Here is a 27,568-nt window from a genome sequence, read left to right as displayed (position 1 = left end):
TGGGAACCGCAGCAGGCGAAACATCGCGCGACCTTTTCAGCGGTCTAGAAGTCTTATTACGCCAACCTCTATAAGAGGAAACATCTGAACTAGAGTCACTTGACGAAAAACACTTCCTCGCAACACCTTTCCAATGGTGAGCGACAGCATCCTGGGATACGGCTACAGGATTGCTTGAGGGGCGGGGGCGGCTGCTCGGGAGCAGGTCCCGCTCGCCTCCCTTCGGTTTTCGGCATGCCTCCTCCCAGGATCTGGGGAGTTTGACAGGGGCCTAGACCTAGGAGAACGAACGGGCCGAACAACCACCTCCTCCACTACACTTGCACTAAGTAATTTATAACACATTAACTACCACTTCTTCGCACTGTCTCACCCATTTTCTGCATAGATGGTGAGGAAAGAGACAAATTTCGAGTCCATATCGGCTCGTAATACTGACACAGGATCGGGATCGGGAGATACAGATTCGAGGGCAGGAGCAACCACTACGGGGTTAATAGGAACAGGATTAATAGAATTCAGAGGAATATCCTGGTTACTCACTAACTTAGAAGAAGATCTCTGTGAAGCCTTTCTGATTCTATCTTTTTCTATTTTCTCATATAACTTTTCCCATTGCCTTTCCACTCATGAGATGTTTAGAGACTTACATTCTTCACACGTATTCTCAAGAACATTCACGTCCCCCTACAACTAACACAAGTAGAATGCAGGATCAAGTGAAGCTTTAAGAAGTCTAGTCTTACACCCACTACTACACACCCTATACTGAACAGAGCCGGTGTCAGACATCTGTGAGAATTCAAAAATAATTCCTTAAAAAGGACAACAATATCAAAACCAAAATAACTATAGCGCTAGCAAAAAGATCAGTAAACTCAAGGTACATCACCAAAAGGAGAAAACCAAGATGATCAAATCCAAATTCCAACCAGCAGAGGAACCGTGTTACCGGTTCCGACGGCAGGAAACTTCTGATTTATGTTGGAATGGCTCCGGTACCCGGTAGAGGGCCGCGGGGGAGTAGAGGATCACCTGTCAAACCATTAGCGCTACCGCGAATTTCAAATTCTGCCGTGACGTCAGGAGACGACAGCTATATGTAACCACCGGGTAAGTTATATAAGTGAAATTTAAGAGCTCTCACTGGACAGAGAGACCTCTCTGTCTCTCTGCCTACGAGGTTAGATAGACCTTTTACTTCAAAGCTTCTGGGTCAAGGTTTTGACGGGTTTTCGTTCTTCGCCAGAAACATTGTCTGGAACGAACAGATGGCAGCATCTCCTTTGAACCCCACTGTGGAATCTAGAGCGTGCAATTCGCTCGTCCTCTTGGCTGTAGCGAGAGGACAACAGGAATAAGCATTTCCTAGTGACGTCGCGGAAGGAAGCCAGATAAAGTAAAGGCTCGAATTTATCCGATGAAAGGAATTTCAGGACCACGTCCAGATTCCAACTAGGTGTTCTAGGAGTTGCTGCTTTTGAAGTTTCAAAGGATCTAATTAGATCGTGTAGATCTTTGTTGTCTGCAATCTAACCCTCGATTTCTAAATACTGAAGACAGCATGCTTCTGTATCCCTTTATTTGTTGAGACAGATAGGTGAAATTTCCTCTCTCAGAAAGAGGAGGAAATTGTCAATATTCACTATAGAGGTACTGGAGGAGGACAGCTTCTGACTCTACACCACCTCCTAAAGACTTCCCACTTCGATTGGTATACTCTTCTCGTCGAAGCTCTGCGGGCTCTAGCGATAGAGCCCGCAGCCTTGCGAGAAAAGCCCCTCGCTCTGACAACTCTTTCAATAGTCGAAAGGCAGTCAGAGCGGAGACCTGGAGGTTGTGATGAAACCTCTCGAAGTGGGGTTGTCTGAGTAGATCTGGTCTGTTTGGAAGAGATCTGGGGAAGTCCACTATCCACTCCAGTACCTCCGTGAACATTCCTGGGCTGGCCAAAATGGGGCTATTAGTGTCAACTTCGTGCTCTTTGAAGCTACGAACTTTCCTGAGCACTTCCCCCAGGATCTTGAACGGGGGAAAGGCGTAGGCGTCCACACCCGACCAATCCAGGAGAAACGCGTCTATTGCGAAGGCTCTCGGATCTTCCACTAGAGAGCAAAAGATCTCCACTCTTTTGGAGAGAAACGTCGCAAACAGGTCTATGTGAGGTCTCCCCCACAGGGACCAAAGACTTCGACCCACTTCTTCGTGTAGAGTCCATTCTGTGGGAAGGACCTGATTCCTCCTGCTCAGTCTGTCCGCTCTCACATTCTTTATCCCTTGTACAAATCTTGTGAGGAGAGTTATGCCTCTTTCTTCTGTCCAGGTTAACAGGTGTTTTTGTTAACTGAAAGAGGGAGAAAGAGTGCGTGCCTCCCTGCTTGCGTATGTAAGCCAGAGCCGTGGTGTTGTCCGAGTTTTATCTGTATACCCCGCCTCTGACTATCTCTTCGAAGAACTTTAAGGCTAGGTGTATGGCCACTAGTTCCTTGCAATTGATGTGGCCAGGACACCTGTTCCTTTGTCCAGGTGCCTGACACCTCCCTTGCTCCTAGCGTCGCTCCCCATCTCCCGACTACCGAAGCGTCGGAATATAACACTTGGTCTGGGTTCGCAGGGCAAGCGATACGCCTTCGTTCTTTTGAAGAGGAAGGATCCACCACTTCAAGTGATCTTTTATCTCTTGTGGAAGCGGGAAGATGTCCGAGAGTGTCCCGTCTTCCAACTCCACACCCCTTTCAGGAAAAACTGAAGAGGCCGAAGGTGAAGCCTCCCCAGAGGGAAGAACTTTTCTAGTGAGGGACAGGGTCCCTAAAAGGCTCAGATAATCCCTCGCTGAACTGTTTCTTTCTCTCTAAGAAGCTCAAGATTTTCGACAAACCTCGAGTGATTCTTTCTCGCGAAGGAAAAACTCGAAAACCCCGAGAATCCATCTGAATCCCCAGATAGACCAAGCTCTGGCTGGGGATCAGCTGCGACTTCTCGAGGTTCACGAGTATCCCAGCGATTCTATCATGTTTCTTGTTACTGATAAGTCCTCCAAGCACTGAGTCTCCGACTTGGCCCTGATCAGCCAGTCGGCTAAGTAGAGGGAGATGTTTATTCCCTCTAGGTGAAGCCATCTTGCCACATTCGCCATCAGGTTTGGTGAATACCTGCGGAGCTGTAGACAGACCGAAGCACAGAGCCCTGAATTGAAAAATCTTGTCTCCTATTACAAATCGAAGATATTTCTTTGACAAATGGTGAATGGGAACATGGGAAATACGCATCTTGCAAGTCCCAGAGAGACCATCCAATCTCCTGGACGAAGAGCCGACATTACTGAAGCGGCCGTTTCCATGCGGAACTTCTTTTTCTGAACAAAGCGATTCAGAGCGCTTACGTCCAGTACTGGTCTCCACCCCCGATGCCTTTGGTACTAGAAAAAGGCGATTGTAAAATCCCGGGGAGTGTGGATCCTGCACAAGTTCGATGGCCTCCTTTTCCCACATTTGTTCCACCATTTGAAGGAGAGTCTTTCTCATTACAGGGTCTCTGTACCTCGCTGACAGTTCCCGAGGCGTAGATGTTAGGGGAGGGCTGTCCTCGAAGGGGATTACGTATCCTTTCTTTAGGACCGACACTGACCAAGGGTCGGCTCCCCTTTTTGCCCATACTCCTGCAAAGTCAGGAGTCTGGCGCCCACTGGTGCTTGAAGGAGCAACAAGTCATTTGGTTTTCTTGAAAGGTCTAAAGGAAGACCTTCCTCTCTTGTCAGAGCTCTTCTTTCTGGCAGGGGGACGAGCCGCTGCACCTCCACGAAAGGGCTGCTGAGGAGGACGAGAGTCCTTCTTAACCGTCGACACTACAGGGCGTCCTTTCTTGGACGTTTGTACTAGTAGGTCCTGTGTCGCCTTCTCAGTTAGCGAGCGAGATATATCCTTCACTAACTGAGAAGGAAACAGATGATCCGACAGAGGGGCGAACAATAAAGCAGTCCTCTGGCTCGGAGAAACCCCTTTTGATAATAGGGATCCATATACTGATCTCTTCTTCAGAGACCAGCACCAAAAGGGAAGCCACTTCTCCCGAACCGTCCTGTACTGCCTTGTCCATGCAAGACAGGACGCATGGAGAATCTCTGGGTTTTTTTGAAATAACTCCGGATCTTTAGATTTGTTGGCCAGAACTCTGAGTGACCAATCCAGAAAGTTGAACACCTCTAAAGTGACAAAAAGTCCCTTTAGAAAGTGGTTCAACTCCGAAGTGCTCCACGTTGATCTGACCGATCCTAAGGAGTGACGTCTAGAGGCCTCCACTAAATTGGAAAAGTCCGCATCTGCCGAGGCAGGAAGAGAAAGACCCATAGTCTCTCCTGTCCCATACCAAATACCTCTCTTTCCATGGAGTTTGGAAGGAGGCATGCAGAATACAGTCTTTCCCAACTCTTTCTTCTTGTCCATCCAAGAATCTAAAGAATGGAGTGCCTTCTTCATCGAAATTGCAGGCTTCATTTTCAGAAAGGCGAAGATTTTGCCGTAGCCGAGCTCGAAAAGAGAGAACGAGGAGAAGGAGGAGCCGCAGGACTAAGAGTCTCTCCAAACTCTTGTAGCAACAATGAGGCTAAGACCTTATAATTCGAGAGTCCTTCATTTGCAGGAGGTTCGTCATCAGAACAAATCGTCTAAACCTCGATCAGACGAGGAGAAAGCTCTCGTTTGGAGGGAGAGTCCTTCCAAGACCTCCTACGATCTGAAGGAGAGGAGCTTCTATTTGGAGAAGAGTCATAAATTCCAGGAAAGAGTCTCCGACTCCTGCCTCCTGGCTCTTGACTCTTGCCTCCTGACTCCTGCCTCCTGGCTCCTGACTCCTGCCTCCTGCCTCCTGCCTCCTGACTCCAGACTCCTCCTCTTGACTCCGGACTCCTGGCTCCTGCCTCCTGACTCCTGCCTCTTGACTCCTGGCTCCTGGCTCCTGGCTCCTGACTCCTGACTCCTGACTCCTGACTCCTGACTCCTGCCTCTTGCCTCCTGGCTCTTGCCTCCTGGCTCCTGCCTCCTGCCTGGATGACTCCACACTCCTGGCTCTGGCTCTTGCCTCCTGGTTGACTCCTCCACTCCTGGCCTCTTGGCTCCTGCCTCCTGGGTGACTCCTCACTCCTGGCCGGTGCCAGATGTCTGATCGGTTCATCCACGTTCGTACAGGAAGCCTCACCTCGACGTGGGAGCATCGATCCTGGCGGCAGATACCTCCATACGTCTGGAGGATCTTTTGATCGGAAGGGAAGAGTCTTTCCTTCTAGGAGGCTCCTTTGAAAGAACTCCTACAAAAGACGAAATCTGTTCTTGCATAGCCATCATGAACCTCTTCGTAACCTCCTCTTTATCCTCTTCTGGAGGAGGGGAAGGAGGAGGGGAGGAGTCCATAGCCTCCACCTCCTGACTCCTTCTCACTCTGGTTGAAAGAATGGCTCTTCTTGCCTTCTTAACTCCTCCCGAAGGAGACTCCTCAGGAAGTTTTCTGGGCTCGAATCAATCGTCGAGCCTTCCAACTCCTCTTGAGTGGTCGAGATCGATCTGAATCCCTCCAATCACGTCTCGGAGATGAAGATCCCGACGACGAAAAACACTCACGCAGGACGCTTTTTGCAATAGCGATCCTTGGCAGTCTGGGTGTCACAGAAACCGCCGAAGGGACACCTGATCGGTGGGGATTCTCCACAACCTCCTTTCGGTTTTCGACATTCCTTCTCCTCTGGGCATGTGAGCTTGGAAGAGGTCTAGACCTAGGAGCGTTGCGGAGCCGACCAGATGCCCCCTCCACTACACTGGGGACACTCATATCCACTGTCCACTGAAAAATCAACTAGCCTTACCTTGTATGGCAGCCATTTTGTTTTCCATCAACTTGAAGGCTGCTTTTAGATCCGCAAAGTTCTTTCGCTGAATCTACAGGTTCTGCAATAGGAGAAGGGCTGCAATGGAAGGAGAAGTAGCAATACTTACCCTTGGGGAAGATCCCAAGCTAGGAATTAGTTCAGATCTCGAACTACTTAAACTTCTATAAGAAGCCTTCCTCACTCTTTCTCTCTCTAACTTTTTCAAATAATTAGTTAGATTCTTCCATTCGTTCTCACTCAAATTCTCACATTCCTTGCAAGTACTATTAGTAAAAGAACATTCATACTCCCTGCAACCCTTGCATACAGTGTGAGGGTCTACCGAAGCTTTCGGCAACCTCACCTTACAGCCTACATTCACACAACGTCTCACAACCATTCCAGAGTCAGACATTTTTAAAGAAAAATCCAAAATCAAGTCCACAAAACAGTCCACAAAAGCGTATGCCAATCCAACAATCCAGATACGTCACCAAAAGTCGGTCAAGAAGATCAATTGCCGGTGAAAAAAGAAAAACCAATCGAGAGGAACCAACAACAATGTTGATGGCCCGGGCGACAGAAGAATTCTGATTAGAAAACGGGAATGGTTCCTAGTCCTGCCACCCAGGGCAGGGCGGTAGATCACCTGACCTACCAGTAGCGTGTGCCGCGAAATTTGAAATTCTGTCGGAGACGACGGAGTCTATAGCTAAGTATATATCTAGCAGGGAAGTTGAATGTATAAAATTCAAAATTCGCGGCTATCGCCGATAGACGGTCAGGTGATCATACCTGTGCTCCCTCTATCCATCCAGGTACTTGGAACCATTCCCATTTGCCCTCAGAAATTCCATGGCCCTGTTCTCGGAGGGGAGGAGGGAGGGACCTTTTATGTGTGTAACTACCAGGTAAGTATACTTATTTTAAAATGAAAATACCATTTTTAAATATCTAACTTCCCTGGTAGTTACATATATATAGCTGATTGACACCTTTGGTGGTGGATTAGAGAACCGCAACACCGTTGGGAATTCAAAAAATGACAATTTGTCCAAAATTGCATTTTTCCTAACTATACAAACCTGAGGTCCTTTTACAATAGGAAGGTACTAGCGGCAGCTGGATAGGTCGTAAGCTTTCGAACAAGGGGTTCGGTAGTTAACTGCTTGTCCGACAGGCGCGCGCGCGCGACTGGTAGTAACAAATCACTTTTGCTTTTGGCCCAAGCAAAAACTGCAGAGTGAGGGGTGGCATGAGGTGGGGCTATGTGTAAAATGGACCTCAGGTTTGTATAGTTAGGAAAATGCAATTTTGGACAAATTGTCATTTGTTCCGACACGGCATACAAACCTTCGGTCCTTTTACAAATAGGACTCACTTCTTTGGTGGGAGGAATCTGAGTCTTTTGTGAACAGGACTGGTGTTCGCCCAACCTTGGAATGCCTCCCTGGTCGTAAAGAGCGAGGGAGGGATCAAGCCTCTGTCTGATTGATCGGGGTGTGCACCGCAGGATCAATGTCAGACCTCTGGACCAAGTACTAAGAGGAGAGGCAAGCGTATCTCTTCGTACCAGCAAACAAGAACAAGTTCCTATTTGCAAGAGGCAACATAAAGTTATGGTTTGTCTCTTGTTGGCATCCACTTCCCCCCCCTTGTAGGAGGAAGTGGTGGATATTCGCTCCCATCCCTAGTGAAAGGAATAGGATGGGGCTCTGTCGAGTAGCTCACCGGCATCTCGTCCTTATCCAGCAAGGTATGACCGTATCCCTCTACCCACAGGTAGAGGGGGAGAAAAAGATAGGAAGAGAAGCCAGTACCTCTCTCATTCACTTATCTATTCTTACAGTCACACCAGGACTCGATGCTGTTCAGCCTGCTAGGGGTCTGGGTTAGCTAGACAACGTGTTGAGCAGCCACCACGGGTCCTAAGGGAAAACGATCCAAGGACCTGTGGGCAATATCCAAAGGTAGAAGGAGGTGCCGGTGGTCTGGTTGTACCAGACCCCTGCCTTCAGTACCCTGCGCCATGGAGAAGTTCTTGTGTAACTCGAGGGGAGTGTACTTCTAGGTCATCTTGGTGCTGACGAAGAGTCTTCAACACTCATCCTGGATGTCGAGTTTCTTCAGAAAGCGCGGTTGCGCTTTCACAGGACAAAGCAGCATCTCCTTCGCATCGAAGGCGGTGAAGTCCATTAGGGAGGGGATTGTGAAGGACTCTAACCGATCGTCAGGACCGAAGGGTTCAGAGGTTCTTCGCTACGAATTCGGTACGAAATCGAGCGTCACGAATCCCCATCCCCTGGATGCTTGACTTCGCAGGAAAAGTCATGCAATTACCTCAGAGGAAAAGAAGGGAATGGTCGTATGACCTAACCCTCTTCTCGACTTCGGTGATGTCCTGTACCCATACTGGTCTATCCGTCTGCAGCGAAGTTGTTCTTCTCGGTAGTGGATAGGACACCGACACTCAATGGTGGGTGTCGATGGTATGGGTACTGTGACAAGCCGTTAGGACGAAGAAAAGATTGTTATGGAACAACCGAACTAAGTCCACAGCGAAGTTCGTAACAGACTTGGGCGCTCTAACAGCTGCCGACTGACTGCGTTCGGTAGGAGGCAAGTTGTCCAAGCACCGAGCAAGTCACGTGACCTTCGCCTTAAAAGGGTTTCTGCCAAGAGACTAAACAAATAATTTGTTCGTCACCGATGCCAGAAGGCAAGGTGATGACTCTCTTAAGGCATGTGCCCAACAGGCGAAAGTCAATTGCCTTCTAGAGACCGAGGGTCCTTGATGGCAAGATATCTCATAGTATAGTTGATTCTCGGCTAAGGAGAAAAACAAACACTATGTGTCGTTGAAGACGAAGGTGTACAGAAAATGCAACCTACGTCTTCGCAGCTGAACCGAGAGAAGGATTCTCAAGATTCTGAACCTGTGCTACAAAGACTGAGAACGCTAACCGCTATTCATTGCTGTCCGGTGATGGATCGTAGTTGCAATAAAAGCGGAGCGCTTTTCAGTAATGAAGACAGGGAAATACTGCCTGAAGAACTGCTTCTCATGGGCTGAACATTTGGAAGTAGAGCTGTCAGGTCGGAGAGTAGGCGATGTCTTCTGACATATCTGTTAATTCGGGGCGAGCAATGAATAAACTCAGATGTCTGCAAAAATCATTCGCATTATCGCGGTGCGATGCAGCGGTTGACTAGTACAGACTTCTGTTACCGTGCGGTAAACAGAAAGATGAAAGAGTCCAAGAGATATCTCTGTTGAAAATTCTCGCAATGTCGAAGGCGATGAAATCGAGCGTCACAGCAGTAGATGGTCCTTCATTATTGCGAGAAATCCCCGTTAATCAGAGACCTAAGTCCATGATTGTTGGCAGAGATACGGTTCGGTAGTCAATCAAACCAGGGGAGAGAGAGACGTAACCGACCGTCATCAACGAGACCTAGCTGATACTGAGCCGCTATCAGGCAGTTCAATACGCAGTAGCTCTCGGTGACTCGTCATCCTGAGTTGCCAGTTAATCCATTATTCCACGAAGGAATGCGTTCGGCTAGAACCATCGAGCATAAAGAATACGCTCGAGCAATTATATTTAAACGAAACGGATTTCGGTAAATACAAAAGCTGATTGGTGTTGTCATGACAATACCAAGTATCTAAAATCGAAACTGATAACTGCTGGGAGGTTGCAGGCAACCCGAGTTGCAGTTCAATTAAGATACAATTCGTCTCGGTCACAAACCGTAGAGTTAACTACGGTATGCCTACCCCCCGGACACTTCAACTGTTACAAGAATCATGTCGCGAGGGTAATATACGTAGTATATTTGTAGGTTCTGTACAACGACCTCCATCCTAAATTCTTTTCCCCTCGAGGAATGAGAATAAGGATTGGAGATCGACCGCCTTCGTTCTCTAGTCAGAGAGTGAAGGAGAAGTCTTTCCCAAAGGAAAGCTTCAATGGTGAACAGAATACCGAAGACGATAGTTCAAGCCAAACTGGAAGTTCCCGTCCGTTCTTCTCTATTCCAGGTTAATCGCCTACTGTGAGATACTCTTCTTTCAGCAGCAGTCTTCTTCCAAATGCTAGAAATTACAGGAATTCGAGCATAAGCGAGGTTCCCGATTATCGTAAACAATTATGCGGGGATTCTCGCTCACTTTGGACCGTGGTCTCGCCTAAGTGTTTGGAGATCGTAAAAAACTCGAACACTCTGAGTGCGCTAGAAATTCCGTAGAATTCTAAGCACTCTGCGAAACCCCCACCGAATTCGTCAAACGATATCGGCTGGTGGTCCTCTCGATTCCCGTAGAAAATCGAGAAAGGGGCAGGATCCCTCCTCAACGACCGGGGCTTACGTCAGTAGGACCCGAAGGTCCCCCACCCCCCGGTAGCGCAGCCCCTAACGTGGGATCTTACAGAGAAATCTCTGTAGGATCCCTCCCCTTTCCCTCGTAGCCGTAAGGAGAGAGGGAATGGGGGAGGAATGGATACTGGCTCGCCTTCCCAGCGGAACTAGCAGTTGGAGAAGAAAAGGAGCAGCATCGCCGTCAGAGCCTGGGAAAAACGTATCGTCAGGAGAAAACGTTTTCCCGAGGAGGGTTACGAACTCATACTGTAGGTAAGGATCTGCCGCCACTGTGAACGTCCGTCTGGGTGGGGCTGATCGACACCTGACAGGAGAGAGCCGATACCGTCCTCCGACTCATTCCAGTCCTCGTCGAGGTCGAAACCTCTCAGGAGGACCGAAGGGGTATTCAAATACGGTGTCCGAAGACACGTAGAAACGCCTCTGTCGCAGTAGAGGAGGTGAAGTAGCTTGTCGACCGGCCAGAACTGAGAGAGCCTTCTTGTCCGGAGACGAGAGACTACCTGGTTCAACACAGTCGGCAAGCTCCGATTGCGGCAGACCCACCGTCGATTTGGGTTCCCTCTCGGGCCCCAAAACGACTCGAGCCGAGACGTGCTCTGCTGGTGGGAGCGGCGATCCTTCCCCGAGGTCGTTGTGCTGACGAATCAGCGCCATAACCTCGGCAAAGTTCCTCTGGATCTCGGAAGTCACAGCATCTTGCAGAGTGGGACCGTAAGCCCTTCGAACAAGAGCATATTCCGAGAACCTTCCTCCTAAGAAGGGGGAACAGCGACAGCCCTCGGTCTTCCCCATCCACTTGCGCATACGTCCTGGCCGGTCCAAGAACCGTGCCTGGCACGTAGGGCGTGTGGTGGGATCGTGAGGGGCGCACCCCTCACGATCACTCCTCAATACCTCGCTCCTCCGTAACCCGAGGAGGTTTGAAGGTATGGGAGAGGCAGACCTGACGCTCCCTCGTTGCTCGCTGGCAGAACCAGCAGGCTTGGAGGGCTGCAGGCGATCGTCAACCCGTGGTGGCGATCGAGCTGCAGGCTGGTCGAACCGTCTCGCTGTGGAGAACGGCTGGACTGAGCACAGCGGCCCCCGATCTCGAGTGTCAGAAAGAGCTGGTGCTGGTTGCCATACCCGATCGCTCTCTGTGAGAGCGACGGTCAGGCGACCTGCAGGCTCCACTGTCACAGTGAGACCGGTGCTTGTCCTCACTGGCACGTCACGTCGCTGGTTCAGCCGTGGCTGGCACCGGCGAACGGGAGGACTTCCCCAGCCTCAGCCCGTGGCCGGTCGTGGACCGTCACGTCCCCGGGTAGCCAGCTGTTCGCCGCGAGAGTGATAGCTGGTCTGGTGAGAGTCGCGTGAGCGGCTGTAACCAGTCTTCCGCCCCGTGCCGTGAACCTGACGCTGAGCGGACTCAGAGGTCTGGTTCCTGGCTGCACGGGTCGCTGGTAGGCGACCGTACACTCGGTACCTCCCGCGAACGAGAGGCCGAGACGGACCCTGATGCAGTGGCAGAACCACTGACACCAGGCGAGGAAGTACCGGTGTTAGCCGGTACCCCTCTGGTCCCCGTAGTCTTCTTCCTTGCGGAAGAAGAGACGGGCCCCGCTCCCGAAGGAGCAGGAGGACCAGCGGAAGGAACCCTCCCGTCCCACCTAGGTGAGACGGGTCCCGAGAAGCTCCCGAGGGAGACTTCTTAGGAGGGAGGAGGCAACCTTCTTCTTCCTCGGCTGTGAAGCCTTAGAAGTCGAAGGGGAAGAGGCGGCAGCCGACGACGATGAAGAAGATGAAGACGACGACGACGACACCTTCCTCCTCTTCTTCGTCAGCTTCCTCAGGACAGACGTAAGATCTGCTATCCAGGGCGGAGCCGGGCTGCTGTAGCCGAAGCTACAGGGCCCTGGACGCACCTGTACAGACAGACCAAAGTCTGGGGTAGTACCACCACGAACAGGGACGACATCAGCAGGTATGGGCATCTCAGGAACAGCAGGCACAGCCAGCACAGCATCGGTAGGACCGCCAGCGCAGCAACGGCAGGGACAGCCAGCGCAGCAACGGCAGGGACAGCCAGCGCAGCAACTGCATGGACAGTCAGCCCAGAATCGGCAGGTACGGCAGGCAGCACCGGGAACACAGGAAGTGGAGCAGCAGCCAGCAACATCCTGGTACCGGCGGCAGGTCCAGGGGCGAGCTCTAGGGCAGCGGAAGTGTGGTCGCTGCAGCGCGGCAACCACGAGCGGCGGCGGCACGCCCCCCTCTCGGTACGGCGAACGGCACTTCACAGCGGCTGTAGGCAAGACTGTTACCACGTGAGGTGATTACACCAGGTGAGGAGGGACGTCGTCACCTGGAGCGTGGTCACCACTCCATGGGTGACCGCAGTAGGCCCAGACATAGAACCGCAGCCCCCTGGACACTAGCACGCCCTGCAAATGGAAGGACGCCCATACCTCACCAAGGTGCGGAAATAACAGTAGTAGCGATTAGTGGGGGGGAAGTCCCCTCGCGCGGGGGGGTGAGCCCTCTCCGAACGAGTGGGAAGACCCCGAATACAATTGTACATCGGGCACCGAGCGCCCTCCCCCCGCGCTCGACGGATCGGGCAGGAGAAGAACGCCGATAACCTCCCCCCCCCCCCCCCCAAGGGGAAGGGCCATCTGTGGGAGCTGAGCGGGGGGGGTTCTCGTTCCCCACCCCGCACAGCACCCATGTACCCAACAATAATATAAGAGCCCGAGAGCAATCGTGCCATCGGCCCGAATGCAAGGGCATAAGGATCAATTCCCTGACTGAGCGGAACTTGAACCAAATAAATATTGATGCATCAATAATAAAAAGATAAAATGAAAAAAGAATCTTGCATTACGATTCACTTCACAATGAATAAGGGCTCGGATCGAGCGCATTTGCGCCCTCGGTACCGAGCGCAAGGGTAAAAGGATCCATTCCTTACCTTTATGGATCAAGGTTTATGGAAACCTTGATCCATAATGAATTGATGCAATCAATATATATATGAAAACTGAAAAAGAATACTGCGCTTGCGATTTCACTTCATACAAATAAAAAGGGGAAGGATCAATTCCGGTAAATAGCGGAAACATTGATCCCAGTAAACAATGCAATCTCAATAAAATATGAAAATGAAAAAGAACTGCACTTGCGATCTCACTTCATTCAAATAAAAAGGGGAACAAAGATCAATTTCCGGGTAAGCTCGGAAACTGATCCAAAATGATATTGCTACAATCAAAATAAATATATGAAAATGAAAAAGAATACTGTACTTGCGATTCCACTTCCATACAGAATAAGTTTCCGTGCCGAGCGCATTCGCTCGGCAACGAGCATACAGGTCAAAAAAATATAAATGAAAAGAGCACTTACGATTTTCATCTACACATTTCCAAACCAAAATATACGCTCGGAGCGAGCGCTCTCCCGCCCTCGGCACCGAGCATACACAATACGAGGATCATTTCTGGGAAAATGAATTCCCGCACTTACGCCCTTCAGTCCCGGCACTCGGGTAATCGGAGGGCGTGGTGAAACCAAGATCCTTTAATTCACAATTGAATTCAATGGAAATAAATATGAAATGATTGTACTTACAATTCAGTTTCACTAGATAAATAGAAAAAGAAAAACACAACCATGCGAAAGCAACGACGATAAAGCGGCAGAGAGCGATGATACACGTCCACACGCCAGCAGGCCGAAAGCAAAAGTGATTTGTTTACCTACCAGTCGCGCGCGCGCGCCTGTCGGACAAGCAGTTAACTACCGAACCCCTTGTTCGAAAGCTTACGACCTATCCAGCTGCCGCTAGTACCTCCTATTGTAAAAAGGGACCGAAGGTTTGTATGCCGTGTCGGAACAATTATTAATCGCTACAAATTAGCTGTACCAATAATCTGGTTCTTACCTGATAAGGAAGCTGGCTTCATAGTTTTCCTGCCTCATTCGCCTGCATTCCTTAAGAGACCCAGGGATCCACCCAGGGGGCTGTAGAAAGTCTCTGTGGGGCTGTCACACGGTCCTCGACCTTAACATGACTAGATCACCACCCTTGCTATCCTGGCAAAGCCATGGAAAATGAGCTGACCACCTGACCCACTAACACACTAAAAACACACTCCATAAAACCTAACTTAGACTTGCACCCCAGACCGTGGAAGGTTGCAACAACCTTCACAGACAACCTGTGATATCAAGTTCAAGAAAAAGCAAGGGTATAAATAAGGTTATAGGTTAGAGGCAGTAGTACCTTCTCCAACTATGGCGCCGGAGGCAACGTAAGGACCCAGGGAGCAACAATCTTCATATTGGGTCTGTACCTCTTTGAGGTAACAATCTGCGAAGATAGACTTGCTTCGCCAGAATGTCGCTTCCAAAATCGCTTTCATGGACTTGTTGTATCTATATGCCATCGAAGTCGCCACAGCTCTTACTTTGTGCACCTTGACTTTGAGGATTCGGAAGCTTTTCTCATCACAGTTCTGGTGAGCTTCCCTTATCAAATCCTTGATAAAGAACGCCAGTGCATTCTTTGACAAAGGTAACGAAGGCTTCTTCACCGAGCACCAGAGGTTGTCTGCCTGTCCTCTTATGTTTCTGGTTCTCTGCAGATAATATTTTAGGGCCCTCACTGGACAAAGGCCTCTCTCCTTTTCCTGTCCTACTAAATGAGATAACCCTGGTATGGTAAAGGATCTGGGCCATGGCTGAGAAGGATTCTCATTCTTGGCGAGAAAACCTAGTTGCAGGGAGCAGACTGCATTCTCTCCATTGAAGCCTACATATTTGCTAAAAACTTGCAATTCTCCTATCCTCTTGGCTGTTGCCAACGCAACCAGGAATAGGGTCTTCTTGGTGAGGTCCTTCCACGAAGCCTTGTCGAGAGGTTCGAACCTGCTCAAGGTTAGAAACATCAGGACAACATCCAAATTCCAAGAGGGGGTTGGATTGTCCTTCCTCTTAACTGTCTCAAAGGACCTTATGAGGTCCGAGAGATCCTTGTTTTCCGACACGTAAATATCTCTGTGACGGAAGACGGATGCTAGCATGCTGCGGTATCCCTTGATGGTTGATACTGCTAGTTTCTGTTGTTTTCTTAAATATAACAGAAAATCTGCCAGTTGAATTAGAGAAGTACTGGAAGAGGAAATGTTGTTAATTCTGCACCATTCCCTGAATACGTCCCACTTAGACTGGTACAACTTGATCGTGGACGTCCTCCTTGCTCTCGCGATTGCTCTTGCAGCTTCTCTCGAAAAGCCCTTCGCCCTTGCCAGTTTTTCGATAGTCGAAAGGCAGTTAGATTGAGAGCGAGGAGATTTTGATGGTATCTCTCTATATGTGGCTGTCTGAGTAAATCGCTCCGATAAGGTAACGATCTGAGAGTGTCTACCAGCCACTCCATCACTTCTGTGATCCAGGGTCTCATGGGCCAAAACGGAGCTATCAGGGTCATGCGGGCGTTGGTCGACTCCCTGAACTTCTTCAAGACTCTGTCTAGGATCTTGAATGGGGGGGAAGGCGTACGTGTTTAGTTCTTCCCAATCCATGAGAAAGGCGTCCACTGCCACTGCTTCCTGGTCTGGGACTGGCGAGCAGTAAACAGGTAACCTCTTTGTTCTCTGCGTCGCAAAGAGGTCTATTGACGGTTCTTCCCACAGATTCCAAAGCCTGCTGCACACCTCGTGATGCAGGGTCCATTCTGTCATGAGAACCTGTCTTCCTCTGCTGAGAAGATCCGCTCTGACATTCTTCTCTCCCTCTACGAAGTGAGTTATCAGAGTAATGTTCTCTTTTGCCCACAACAGGAGATCTTTTGCTGCCTCGTAAAGAGAATCCGAACGAGTGCCTCCTTGTTTCCTGAAGTAGGCCAATGCTGTGGTGTTGTCTGCGTTGACCTGTACTATCTTGTTTTGGACCTCCTCCTGGAAGTGTAATAGCGCTAGATGAGTGGCCACCAGTTCCTTTACATTTATGTGCCATTTTTTCTGATGGTCTTCCCATAGACCCGAGATCTCGCCCTTCCCCAGTGTTGCACCCCATCCCACGTCCAATGCGTCTGAATACAACACTAGGTCGGGGTTTTTCTGTTGAAGTTCGAAGCCTTCTTGTAGCTTGTTGGGGTCGTCCCACCAACTCAAGTGATTCCTGATTCCTGATCGGAATCCACGTCTCTAGGTCTTGGTCTCTAGTCCAGTATCTTGACAGATGAAACTGAAGTAGACGTAGATGTAGTCTTCCCAGGAAGACGAATTGCTCGATCAAGGAGAGGGTCCCCAGCAGACTCATCCATTCCCTCGCCAAGCAGGTCCATCTCCCTAGGAAGAGCTTCACCTTTCTTAAGCATTCTAGAATGTGATTCGGGGCTGGAAAAGCCAGAAAAACCACCGACTGAATCCTCATCCCCAGGTAGATGATGTCTTGTGAAGGTGTCAGCTGTGATTTGGCTAGATTTACTACGAGTCCCAGCTGATGCGTTACCGTCATTGTTACTTGTAGATCCTCCAGACACTTTTCTTGCGACCTGGCTCTGGAGAAATCCCCCTGGGAGGAGGCAGGTACTCCCAGGCCAAGACTTTCTCCAGTAGCGTACCACACTCCCGACTTCGAGGCTAACTTGGCTGGGGGAAAAGCGAAAGAAGACTTCCTTCTTCTCCTTCAGCCAATTATTCACACATTGCAGAGCTTTCTTGGCTGAAATCGAGAGTGTCATCTTGAGGAATGAGGACTTCTTGGGAGTTTTAGTCTTGGAAAACTGCAACAGGGGAGATAAAGGAGCCGTAGGTTGAAATTCCCCTTCAAAAATCGAAAGAAGACATAAAGTGAGGATTTTATAATCCGATGAAGGTTCCACATTCTTATCTTCAACAAAGTCAAAATCTTCTTCTGCTGAAGAAACGTCTTGTAACTCAGAATCGTCCTCTTGACGTCCTGCAGACGGATCAACGTCCTGCAGACGGATCAACGTCCTGCCGCTTGCGTCCTGAATCCAACAAAAAGGTATCGGGGTCATGCCGCCTGCGTCCTGCGTCCACCGCCGCGTCCTGCCGCCTGCGTTCTCAGCAAGCGGTTCAACGTCCTGCCGCTTGCGTCCTACTTCCACAGATACGATCTTCTTCTTCCTGCGTCCTACGTCCTGAAACGCTACTCGATCTTCCGTCCTAGGAATGACAGTGCGTCCTGTATCCTCGGCAACCGAAGCACGAGAGAGAGATTAGGCAAATTCTTGTCTTTCGTCTTCTTAGAGGACTTCACGGGAAGGAAATCGTCCTTACGTCTCGAAGAATCTTGCAAAGGAGACTCCCACGAGTTAACGAGAACTGCTAACTTCGACTGCATTTCTCTTAAGAAGTCTTTAGTGCTATCTTCCTGACGGGCAGCATGCAACGTAGGAGACGGACTGCGACAGAAGGGAGAGCGATCCTGAACTCTACCCGAAGGAGAGAGACGAGGCAAAGACAAGCAAGAAGACGGAGGCCAATCTCTTGCCGAGATCAAGGAACGCAAAGGCCGTGCTGCGTCCTCTTTCGAACGAAAAATCTTCTTCCTCTTGATCGGAACTGCATCTCCATCTTCAGAAGAGGACAAAACCTCCGGACTACTCCGTGCATCTCGACGGTGTGAAAGTCTATCCTGTGCGATCGACGTCCTGAACGTCCTCTTGAGGGGGCGTGACACTACCGAATACTGACGTTCCCGTTCTGGAGTCGAACCATCAGAGGACGCACACTTCCCAGTTACACCTTTCCTGTGGCAAACTGAAACAGCCTGGGATTTAACAACAGGACTGTCCGAAGGGACGCCTGACCGTGACAAAACCTCTCTTGCCTCCCTTCGACTGTAGACATGCCTTCTCCCTTGGGTCTGGGAGCTTGACAGAGGTCTAGGTCTAGGAGCACGAGAGAGACTATCAGACGCCCCCTCCACTACACTTTCACTCACATCAAAAGCACTGACTTTATCTGTTAGACGCTGTATCTGGTCACCCATGGACGCAAGGGCAGCGAACACTTTCACAATCTGAGTATCCTTCGCCTCCTCCGATACAGCAGCGGGCGCAGGAGATACCTGGGGAGAAGGTTCTACCATCTCTACATTAGAAGGAGCTGGAGAGGAAACACATTCACTCCTTTTACTAGAAGTATTAGATCTCTCACTACGAGAAACAGATCTCCTCACTCGTTCTTTCTCTAACCTTTCAACATATTTCGTAAGAATCTTCCACTCTTTCCCTGTCAAATTCTCACATTCAACACATCTATTCTCCCAAGTACACACAATTTCTCTACATTTCTTACAAATTGTGTGAGGGTCGACCGAAGCTTTCGGCAACCTCACCTTGCACCCTTCTTTCATACAAACTCTAAACATACCACCTGTATCTGACATATCCAAAGAATAATCCAAAGCGAATGCCAAGCCAACGTTCCAAGTACAATACCAATAATTCAAATCAGCGATGTCGGCAACGAGTTCGAAAATCTTAGCAGGGAACCAACAACAAAGTTGCTGGTCCAGCTGGCAGAGAAAATCTGACGTAATCGGGAATGGTTCCTAGCGCTAGCGCCACGGTAACGGGGTGGTGGTTGCCTGAATTACTAATAGGTTACTAGCGTTTGCTGCGAGTTTTGAAAATTTCTGCCAGTGGAACAGAGAATATAGCTATATATATACCTGCCAGGTAAGTGTCATACATTAAACCCCCAAATTACAAAGTAAAAATGAATTTCAGTTCAAACCATGATCCCGGGAATAAGAAGTCTCATACTTTCACTAATATAGGCAACAAAATGTTGTTTTATTGTGCTGATTACAACTGCAATCTTGAGTAAAATCAATAAACATTACATAGTATAGGGTAAAAAACCGCATGGTTCAGGGGTGGACCACGTACGATCAATGTGTACAACCCCAAGAAAAGTACATTATAAGGCGTCCTGACACCGGAGTAGAGGTCGTTAGCTCCGTTTCTCACCAACAAGAAGTCGCGTCTGATGCCCATCTCCGATGTCAGGACGCGTTATAATGTACTTTTTTTGGGGTTGTACACATTGATTGTACATGGTCCACCCCTGTACCATGCGGTTTTTTACCCTATACCATACACTAATATTGTTCAAATGAGTGCTGGGAAGGCTGGAAAGGATGCGAGATCCATGCCAGTTATGAAAGGGACCGGAGGCGGACGACTCCATTTTGGATTTAAAAACTGGTTTGAAAACATATTTTACAAACACCTCACATGCTTATTTTAGTCTGTATGGTGCTTTCATATATCACATTATCTTGACGAAACTTCAATTTTTGTAATGCTATGCTGAAAGATGTAATTGTATTCTTGTTTCACCAATTACATATCGAGTGAATAAGGCTGATCCACCTGAGTACGATGGATCCAAGGTGGTGTTTCCCCCTAGGCTATAGGGTAGCCCCATCCCCTTCAGTGAGGCGGGAGTGCATTAGGCTACATCGTTAGCTTAAGAGTGAAGTTACAGTAGGTACCTAGCCTACTAGGCTACATCCACTTTATTGACTTCTTGTCTCCCAACTTGAAAACCTGGTTTTACCAATGCAGTACCAATTGCTTTCTTAGTACGGGGTAGGTCTATTGAAGCCTAACAGTTTAAGCAAGCTTTCATGATGAGAATGAACAACATACTAAGCTATAGCTACCTAGTAGGTAGTAGCTAGATTCACATTAACCGTGCATCTGATGTCTAGGCCAGTCCCTTATGATGCTCCTGATTGGCTGTTGATACTAAACCAATCACAGGGCTGGAAACTCTCTCTGTCTCTCTAGAGTTCACATAGGCAGGATGTATGTTCCACCTCTCCAAAGGGATACCTATCAAAAGAGACTGAGGGTTTCCAGCCCTGTGATTGACTTATCAACAGCCAATCAGGAGTGTTGTAAGGGACTGGCCTAGACATTACCTAGATGCACGGTTGTCAAAGTAGCCTCTGCTCCATTTCAACTTTTACAATTAGGCTAGGTATCATAGTGCTACAGTTAAGGCTTACCTTATGGGCTAGGTAAAGCATTGCCTGCAAAATCCACGGTAGGCTACTACCTACCTACCTAGGCTAATACCTGGGTAGTACTAGGTAGGCTATGATGCAGGCCACGATCTGGTTTGGTAGTACTTGAGCCTGTGGTCACAGCAAATGTTAATTTCATTATACTATTTTCTTTGACGTGTAACCTCAACACTAGGTATGAATGGTTTTTAACAAATGGCAAACAGTGGAAACCGTCTATTTCTTTCGCTTCAGCAAATACAGCCTAATGTAGCTACTATATGTATAGAGTACCATGCACGGAATCGGGTAGCAGCAGCAGCAGCAGCCTGGCCTTTTCACATAGCCTGCCTAGGCGCTACTCTCACTACTACATTCACGTTTTTGGTTCTACAGTGAATAGTTTTCTTCCTAATGAGCCTCCTCTGGTACCATCCAAATCATCTACTATTAATTTCACTTACCAATTCCCCGAAAAGTGCTTTTAATTCTAGCGCATTGAAAGGGTAGGGGGAGGGGACGTTATTACGAAGAGTGTAAACAAACAGCAATATGGCGACCAACTGACAGCCACACGGGAGAATCGTGAGATTACCAGAGCCACACCACCAAACACCTTTAGCTAAAGCGCCTGAAAGCTGACCGGCGGCGGCACACGCTCTTCCCATTTATTTTCTTCAATCTTACGATATTTTTAGACCAGGAGTTATATTAAAACTTTCATTTCTTGTCATTTGGCTGGCAGCTTTCTTTGATTTTGTTTGTGAAAGTTTACAGTTTTCATAAAGAAAACCTTCCCGAATTTTGTAGCTACTCCTTGTCTTATAAATGTTTTTGAGAACATAAAAAAACACAGAACCAATGCAATTATCGGTATTTGATAATTGATAAGCAGGAAAACCGATTAGATTGGATCCGAGTAGTGGGAACAGATATGAATCAATTCTATAGGTGCTTTAAGATTTTACTGGCAATGTTCAGAAAAGGGGCTCACTGTGCTCACTAATTGGCTCGGGCTGTCTTTTCGGAACAAACTTGAAAACATAATCGTGAGTATCAGTTAATCACCAAATCAGGTAAGTGCTGAACGTATCTGACTTGTTTTTGTGTTGCTGAGTTAAACGGTGAAATTACAGGGGAAGTTTTTATAATTCTGTCCTACCCGGGCCCTATTAATAGGGTTACCTAGTCATTATGGCTAGTAAAAGCACCGCGTGGTGACCTATCCTTCTTACAAGAAAGATGACAACGAACAAGGAGAATGGATTGTAATATGTGAATGTGGTGGTTTGTATCACACAGAATGTGTGCATCTTGGTGAAGTAAGCAAAAAGAACAATACGAAATTGAAGTGGCAGCTTAATGCCCAAACTGCTATGAGTTTGCTTGGAAATGGCGAGGTAATAATGAAATTCTTCAAGGGGAATATAAGAAGCTTGAAAAGGAATGCGAGAGTCAAAAAGCCAAAATTGTTGAATCTGCAGGACCAGCTGTTCATCATCGCACTTGCCGACAGGATTGTTGAGTCTGCACATGGCCCAGTTGCCGCTGTGCAAGATTGGGCTACGAAATTCGAAAATCTTGAAAAGAAAGTTGATTTAATCATGAAAAAATATGGCTGCTAATCAACCTGAGAAGGTTACCTATGCTGGCAAAGTTAAAGGAAAGAGCCTGTTTATCATTAAGTCGAAATAATCGTCAGAGAAGATACCTAACAGGAAAGATGATGTTGCAAATGCCTTAAATGACATACCTGTTATTAATACTAGGTCGACGAAGCCTGAGCATGTTATTTTAAATTTTCCACATGAACGTATTCGAAACTTGGCGGGGAATAAGATTAACAATGATGATCAGGAAACTGACATTAAGAAGATTGGAAAATATAAACCAAGATCATGATTTGCTATACTTATGAAGCAGAACAAGATGTGGTAAAACACACGAATGAGAGGATTAGGTATTTGCAATCAATCTCCGAAATTGATATGGAGGTAGCAGTTGTGCTTAAAAAGCCAACCAAGAGGAACGTTTCATTGGACATTAGAAAAAGATTGTGGGTCCAAGGATATATCTGAGGAGTTATGCAGAAATTGCTCAGGAAATCATAAGACAAAGGTCTGCAGCGCTACTAAGATGCACTGTATTAATTGTGAGACACAAACATAATAAGTGATGATGCGGTGAACTCAAAAGAATGCAAAGCTCTAGCCAGGGGGTCCCAAATTAGGGGTCGGGACTCCAAGTGGGGTCGGAATGTCCATAAACAGCTCGTAGGGTCGCTGATGTTATCCTCAGGGAATGAGTGCACAAAACATTCAAGCAACAAGTACGAGATATCATGTTAGATTTAGTATTTTGTATAGCAATAGTTTAAACAGGCCTGTACCGATGGGGGGAGGGGAGGGGGTGACTTCGGACGAACACCCCCCCCTAAAAATTTCTGGAAGTCCATATTTTCTGTGACTATCCTTTTCATTGAACTGTAGTTACAAAATAATAAATAATCATTGTGTTTTGTTAGGTCAAAGTATATAACATAACAACAAATAAAGTAATATGCATAATAAATGAATCAATCAGTAAAACTAAAGAAATATTCTTGAATTTCTGTGCAAACTTTCAACATTATAAATAAAATTCTGTCAACCAAAGTCAGTACACTGAATAACATCTAATCCGGTAGAGGGGCATAGACCGCATACACAATTTTTCTTCTTAATATAACTAAAATAACATTCTCAAGCGTTTTGTAAGGACAACGCTTTTATCTATTTTTTATTGTATCCAATCATCGAGTCGAGTTATTCCTTTTACCATTCTATAGAGCGTTCCGCGGGCTTTCCGCCGATGTATAACACATGTAATTTCATTGTTTGTACGCCTTATTATCTTTAAATGTATGTTTGTAAGAAAACACAAATCTACTGTCTCAGTCATTTCTGCTCTCGGTGCGAGTCTGTACTACTTATCCGTCCGCACCTGTCTATGTCAACCCAGTTCGTCTGTAAATAAATGAGGAGGATCACCTCTCTACAACAGGGAGCAGTATATCACGCCCTCAGAACCTTCTACATACAAACAATAAGGTCAACGGTTGAGTATGCCGCACCTGTTCTCACCAGTCTCTCAAGCACAGAGCAAAAGAGCCTTGAAGTAATTCAAAACAATGCCCTGAGACTCATCACAGGTGCTCCAATGTGGACTAACTTATGCATTCTGAGACATGAAACAAAACTACAGTCTCTGACATACAGAATAGACCAGAGAAACACGTCCATCCTGCTAAAAACCTTAAAAAATGAAAGGAACTGTCCACTAAAAAGAGAAATCAAAAAGTGCATTGATCTCCACGAAGATCTAGACCCACCCAAGACATACTCTGGCAACCTTTTAGAAACACTGAGAAGAGTAGGCATGCAAAAGCATGCTGCTGACATCAGAGAAGACTCTCCTCTTGCTGAGTATGTAGAACCAGCACCCTGGAAATCAGAACTCTTCAATATCAACTACACAGTCCTACCGGCAAGCAAAGAAGCATGCACCGTTCAACAGCTGAAACAAGCAGCACAAGATTCAATAAGGAAAACGACAGCCACAATGAATACTTACAGATGGCGGATCAGTAGACCTCAGCATTCCTGCAGCGGCAGCAGGAGTCTACTCAACATCACTAAAAGGGAGCTGGAGGCTCTCAGTAACGCCTCCACTCTACAGACTGAGCTGATAGCAATCGCTAAAGCGCTAGAAGACTCTCAACACAAACTAGGAAACACAACTATCCACACCGACTCAAAAGGAGCAATACAAGCCATCACAAAAGGCAAGGCAAAAGAAAATATCAAACTCCTGACAAGTATATGGGCAATTGCTAACATCCACCAAATCAGAAAACAGACAGATTACTCTCAACTGGATTCCAAGTCACATAGGAATCCAAGGAAATGAGGAAGCAGACTCCCTAGCAAAGAGTGGGTTGCACATTAACAACATAGGTATTAAAATCAGCCACTCACTGACTCAACTTAAAAGCAAAGCCTCAGCATACTGTCAAGTGCAAGAAGAAAGCAAAGTCAGGAGAGCGGTCTTTGGAGGCTCTAACACTGCAAGTGGTATGTAGACACCACCAGTCTGCAACCACATGACATTCCCAAAGATATGTCAAGAGCACTAGCAGTCATAATTCATCGTCTAAGGCTGGGATACCAATGCACTTGGCAAAAGATAGTAGGCGATCCCAGGCCATGTAAGTACTGCGAAAGAATTCCAGAAGAACCTCTAGAACACTACCTCTTAGACTGTCCAGAAACGGAGCAACTAAGAGATAGGTACATAGGAAATGAACGCACAACCACTCAAATCACAAAGCACATTCTAGCAAACAACCCATGAATTAGCAGGTTTCCTATGCTCCTACCCACCACCTAGGTAGGAACAGAACACAACCCTGACTGACAGCACATGATGCCAACAATCACGACCACTACCACATCCCAACCTAACCCACATAACATGCAAGACAAAAAAGACAAACCTCTTTAACAGACCCATTCACCTCTTGCCTCCTTCATCACCCTCCCTCACGAAACTCACCCCCTACCCCCGCCTCATCACTATCCATCCACCACACTCACCAGACAACACACACCCAAAGAAAGCGGACCGGAAAAGGAACATGTCTCAGAAATTCACGAGCTACCTTACTAGCAAACTGTGCCTACAACTCAAACCTTCATTCTTCCAATCTGTTGGTCTCTCCTACTAGCCAACATTTACTACTATCCAGCTTTTCCTACGACTGAAGGGTACCTTAGGGTTTAAAGGGTTTCAACCTTGCCCATCAAATCCTTCATTCAATATCAAATCACCTTCACCACATCATTCATTGATCACCAATAAAGATTGCATATCCTAAGCATCTCACATCTCATACTAATATGAATTACGGGCTGCTCTGTGAGCAAGAGCCCGTGCTGGCACAAGGCCAGCTTAATCTTAAACAACAACAACAACAATCAGTACCCACCTACCTGTATTGATCTCTGGTCCTCTCAGTTTCATCTTGTGTATACCTATATATGCAATGAAATTTGAAGAAGATAAGGTCTAGTTTTGGGAAAAACGACCCCCTCCCACAAAAAACTCTGGGTATCTGAGTTATCTCAAAAGAATGCAAAGCTCCAGATCAGGGGTTCCCAAATTAGGGGTCGGGACCCCAAGTGGGGTTGGAATGCCCATTATGTGGGGTCATAAATAGGTCGTGGGGTTGTTGGAGTCGCTGAGGTACCCCCAGGGAATGGGTGCACAAAACATCCAAGCAACGGGTACAAGATATCATAATAAATTCAGTGCTTTGTACAGTAACAGTTACTCAAACGAATGCAAAGCTCTAGTTCTAGAGCTTTGCATTCTTTTGAGTACCTAACTGTTACTATACAAAGCATGATACCTCGCACCCCCGTTGCTTGGATGTTTTGTGCACCCATTCCCTGGGTGAGGCCCCAACAACCCCATGACCTGTTTATGACCCCACATAATGGGCATTCCGACCCCTAATTTGGGAACCCCGTTGTAGATGAATGAATGCCAGGGGGGAATGCAGCAGCAGCAGCTGATGGCAATAGTACTGAAAAGAAATTGCACAAACAGCCACAAAATATTCTCGTTTGCGAGACCCAGATAGATTCACTGTTTGGATTTGAACCAGATGCGCAAAGTATTGTTTCTAGAGAATTTGAAGCCAAAACATTGTAACAAGCTATTCAGGCGATAGTGCTGCATCAAAATTAAAAACAGAAACTGAGTACTGTAGAATGTTAATAAGTAAAGGAACACCGACCGATTTGCAGCAACTTAAAGGTACAAATGATTTGTTAATACTTACAGTTCCATACAGAGATGTTTTTATAACTCTAAGAACTATTTTGCAAATTTTTCCAACTACTGGGTTTCCTATGCATGTTGTGAACGATCCTTTAGTCGTTCAAGTTACTTCTCGCACACTTGAACTACTATATTCGCAAAAAAGATTGAGAGAGAGAAAACATGAATGCTATAATGCTATCTGCACAAGTTCCAGTACGCATAATATGTTGTTTTTTGGACAAGAAAACTATATTAAGAAACTTCTTCATCAATCAATCAGTGTCATAATCGTTGTAATCTATGTGCAGTAAAAATGACAAGGTTTTCCCATAAAACATGGGATTCAGAGGTGGAGCTATAGCAATGTTGCACTGACTATCCTCTCTTGAAGAATATTGTATGACATATACTAAAATGTTTTTGCAAATCATCTCAGCACAACTAGCGGGAAATGCTTTATTGGTTCCAGACTTATAGTTGTGATACTGGAGAAAGTTTAGTTAAGTATATCTTAGTTTTACCAGACCACTGAGCTGATTAACAGCTCTCCTAGGGCTGGCCCGAAGGATTAGATATTTTTATGTGGCTAAGAACCAATTGATCACCTAGTAACGGGACCTACAGCTTACATATTGTGATCCGAACCACACTATATCGAGAAATGAATTTCTACCACCAGAAATAAATTCCTCTGATTCTGCGTTGCCAGAACCCGGGAATTGAACTTCGGATCACCGGATTGGAAGCCAAGCGCGAAAACCACTCGTCCAGCAAGGAACTTCCGTGATACTGGAGAATGCTGTAATGGTGCTTTATATTAGGCCTTAATAAGGCTGCAATTATCCCTGTGCGTTATTGTTGTTAAGTGGGTAAATTTTCACTAAACTAATAACTGAATTGCCAATTAAGTAGGAGTACAAAGTTTTCTTGCCCACGGGTGATAGGAACACTTGCTATGCCCTTTAAATAGGATAGCAAAGGTGATAGCAGATCATATATCCCATTGCCTTTGGAGAATATTAAAATGGTTACAGAAAAAAACAAATGAAATATAGGAAAAGAAAAGCAGAAAAAAATATGCAGTATAGGTCATGAAAAAATGAGTATACAATTTCTCCGCAACTAATTTCTGCCTGGGCCATATATAAACTACCACATAAACCAATTGGCGACAGAAGCATGATGGTTCTGTGTTGAGATACATTATCTGCATTGAAATTATTGAGTCATATTTTTAAAAACCTGTAAAACATTTACTTACGTATTAATTTGTCTAGATTGTAATCCATTCAAAGGAATTAAGTCTTTATTATAAAAATAAAAAGGTGCAAAAATGACTAACTCGCTAAGGAACTAGCTACTGACGGGAGCTCAATGCGTTCTTCCCACAAGAGACTCGGACTGCAAGGCAGACATCAAAATAGTGAG

The 27,568-nt window shown here is 46.9% G+C and overlaps 1 protein-coding gene across 6 annotated transcripts in view; it reads right to left on the bottom strand.

Moving 5' to 3' along the window:
- LOC135223644 (unconventional myosin-XVIIIa-like) overlaps positions 1-20,890 on the bottom strand; it is a 1,035,943-nt gene extending 1,015,053 nt beyond the window's left edge. For 2 of the 6 annotated variants that reach the window (XM_064262281.1, XM_064262286.1), the window contains exon 1: positions 20,740-20,890. The gene's annotated coding sequence lies outside the window, so the exon portion shown is untranslated. Of the gene's footprint in view, positions 1-20,278; positions 20,707-20,739 lie in introns of those variants that run through there. The other 4 variants (XM_064262285.1, XM_064262284.1, XM_064262283.1 and 1 more) reach the window with 3 other exon arrangements.
- Between the last annotated feature and the right edge of the window lie 6,678 nt (positions 20,891-27,568).

The sequence above is a fragment of the Macrobrachium nipponense genome, chromosome 10 (genome assembly GCF_015104395.2).
Source record: "Macrobrachium nipponense isolate FS-2020 chromosome 10, ASM1510439v2, whole genome shotgun sequence".
Lineage (NCBI taxonomy): Eukaryota > Metazoa > Arthropoda > Malacostraca > Decapoda > Palaemonidae > Macrobrachium > Macrobrachium nipponense.
Note: the sequence above shows the minus strand (reverse complement) of the source record. Positions and strands in the feature narration are given on the sequence as shown.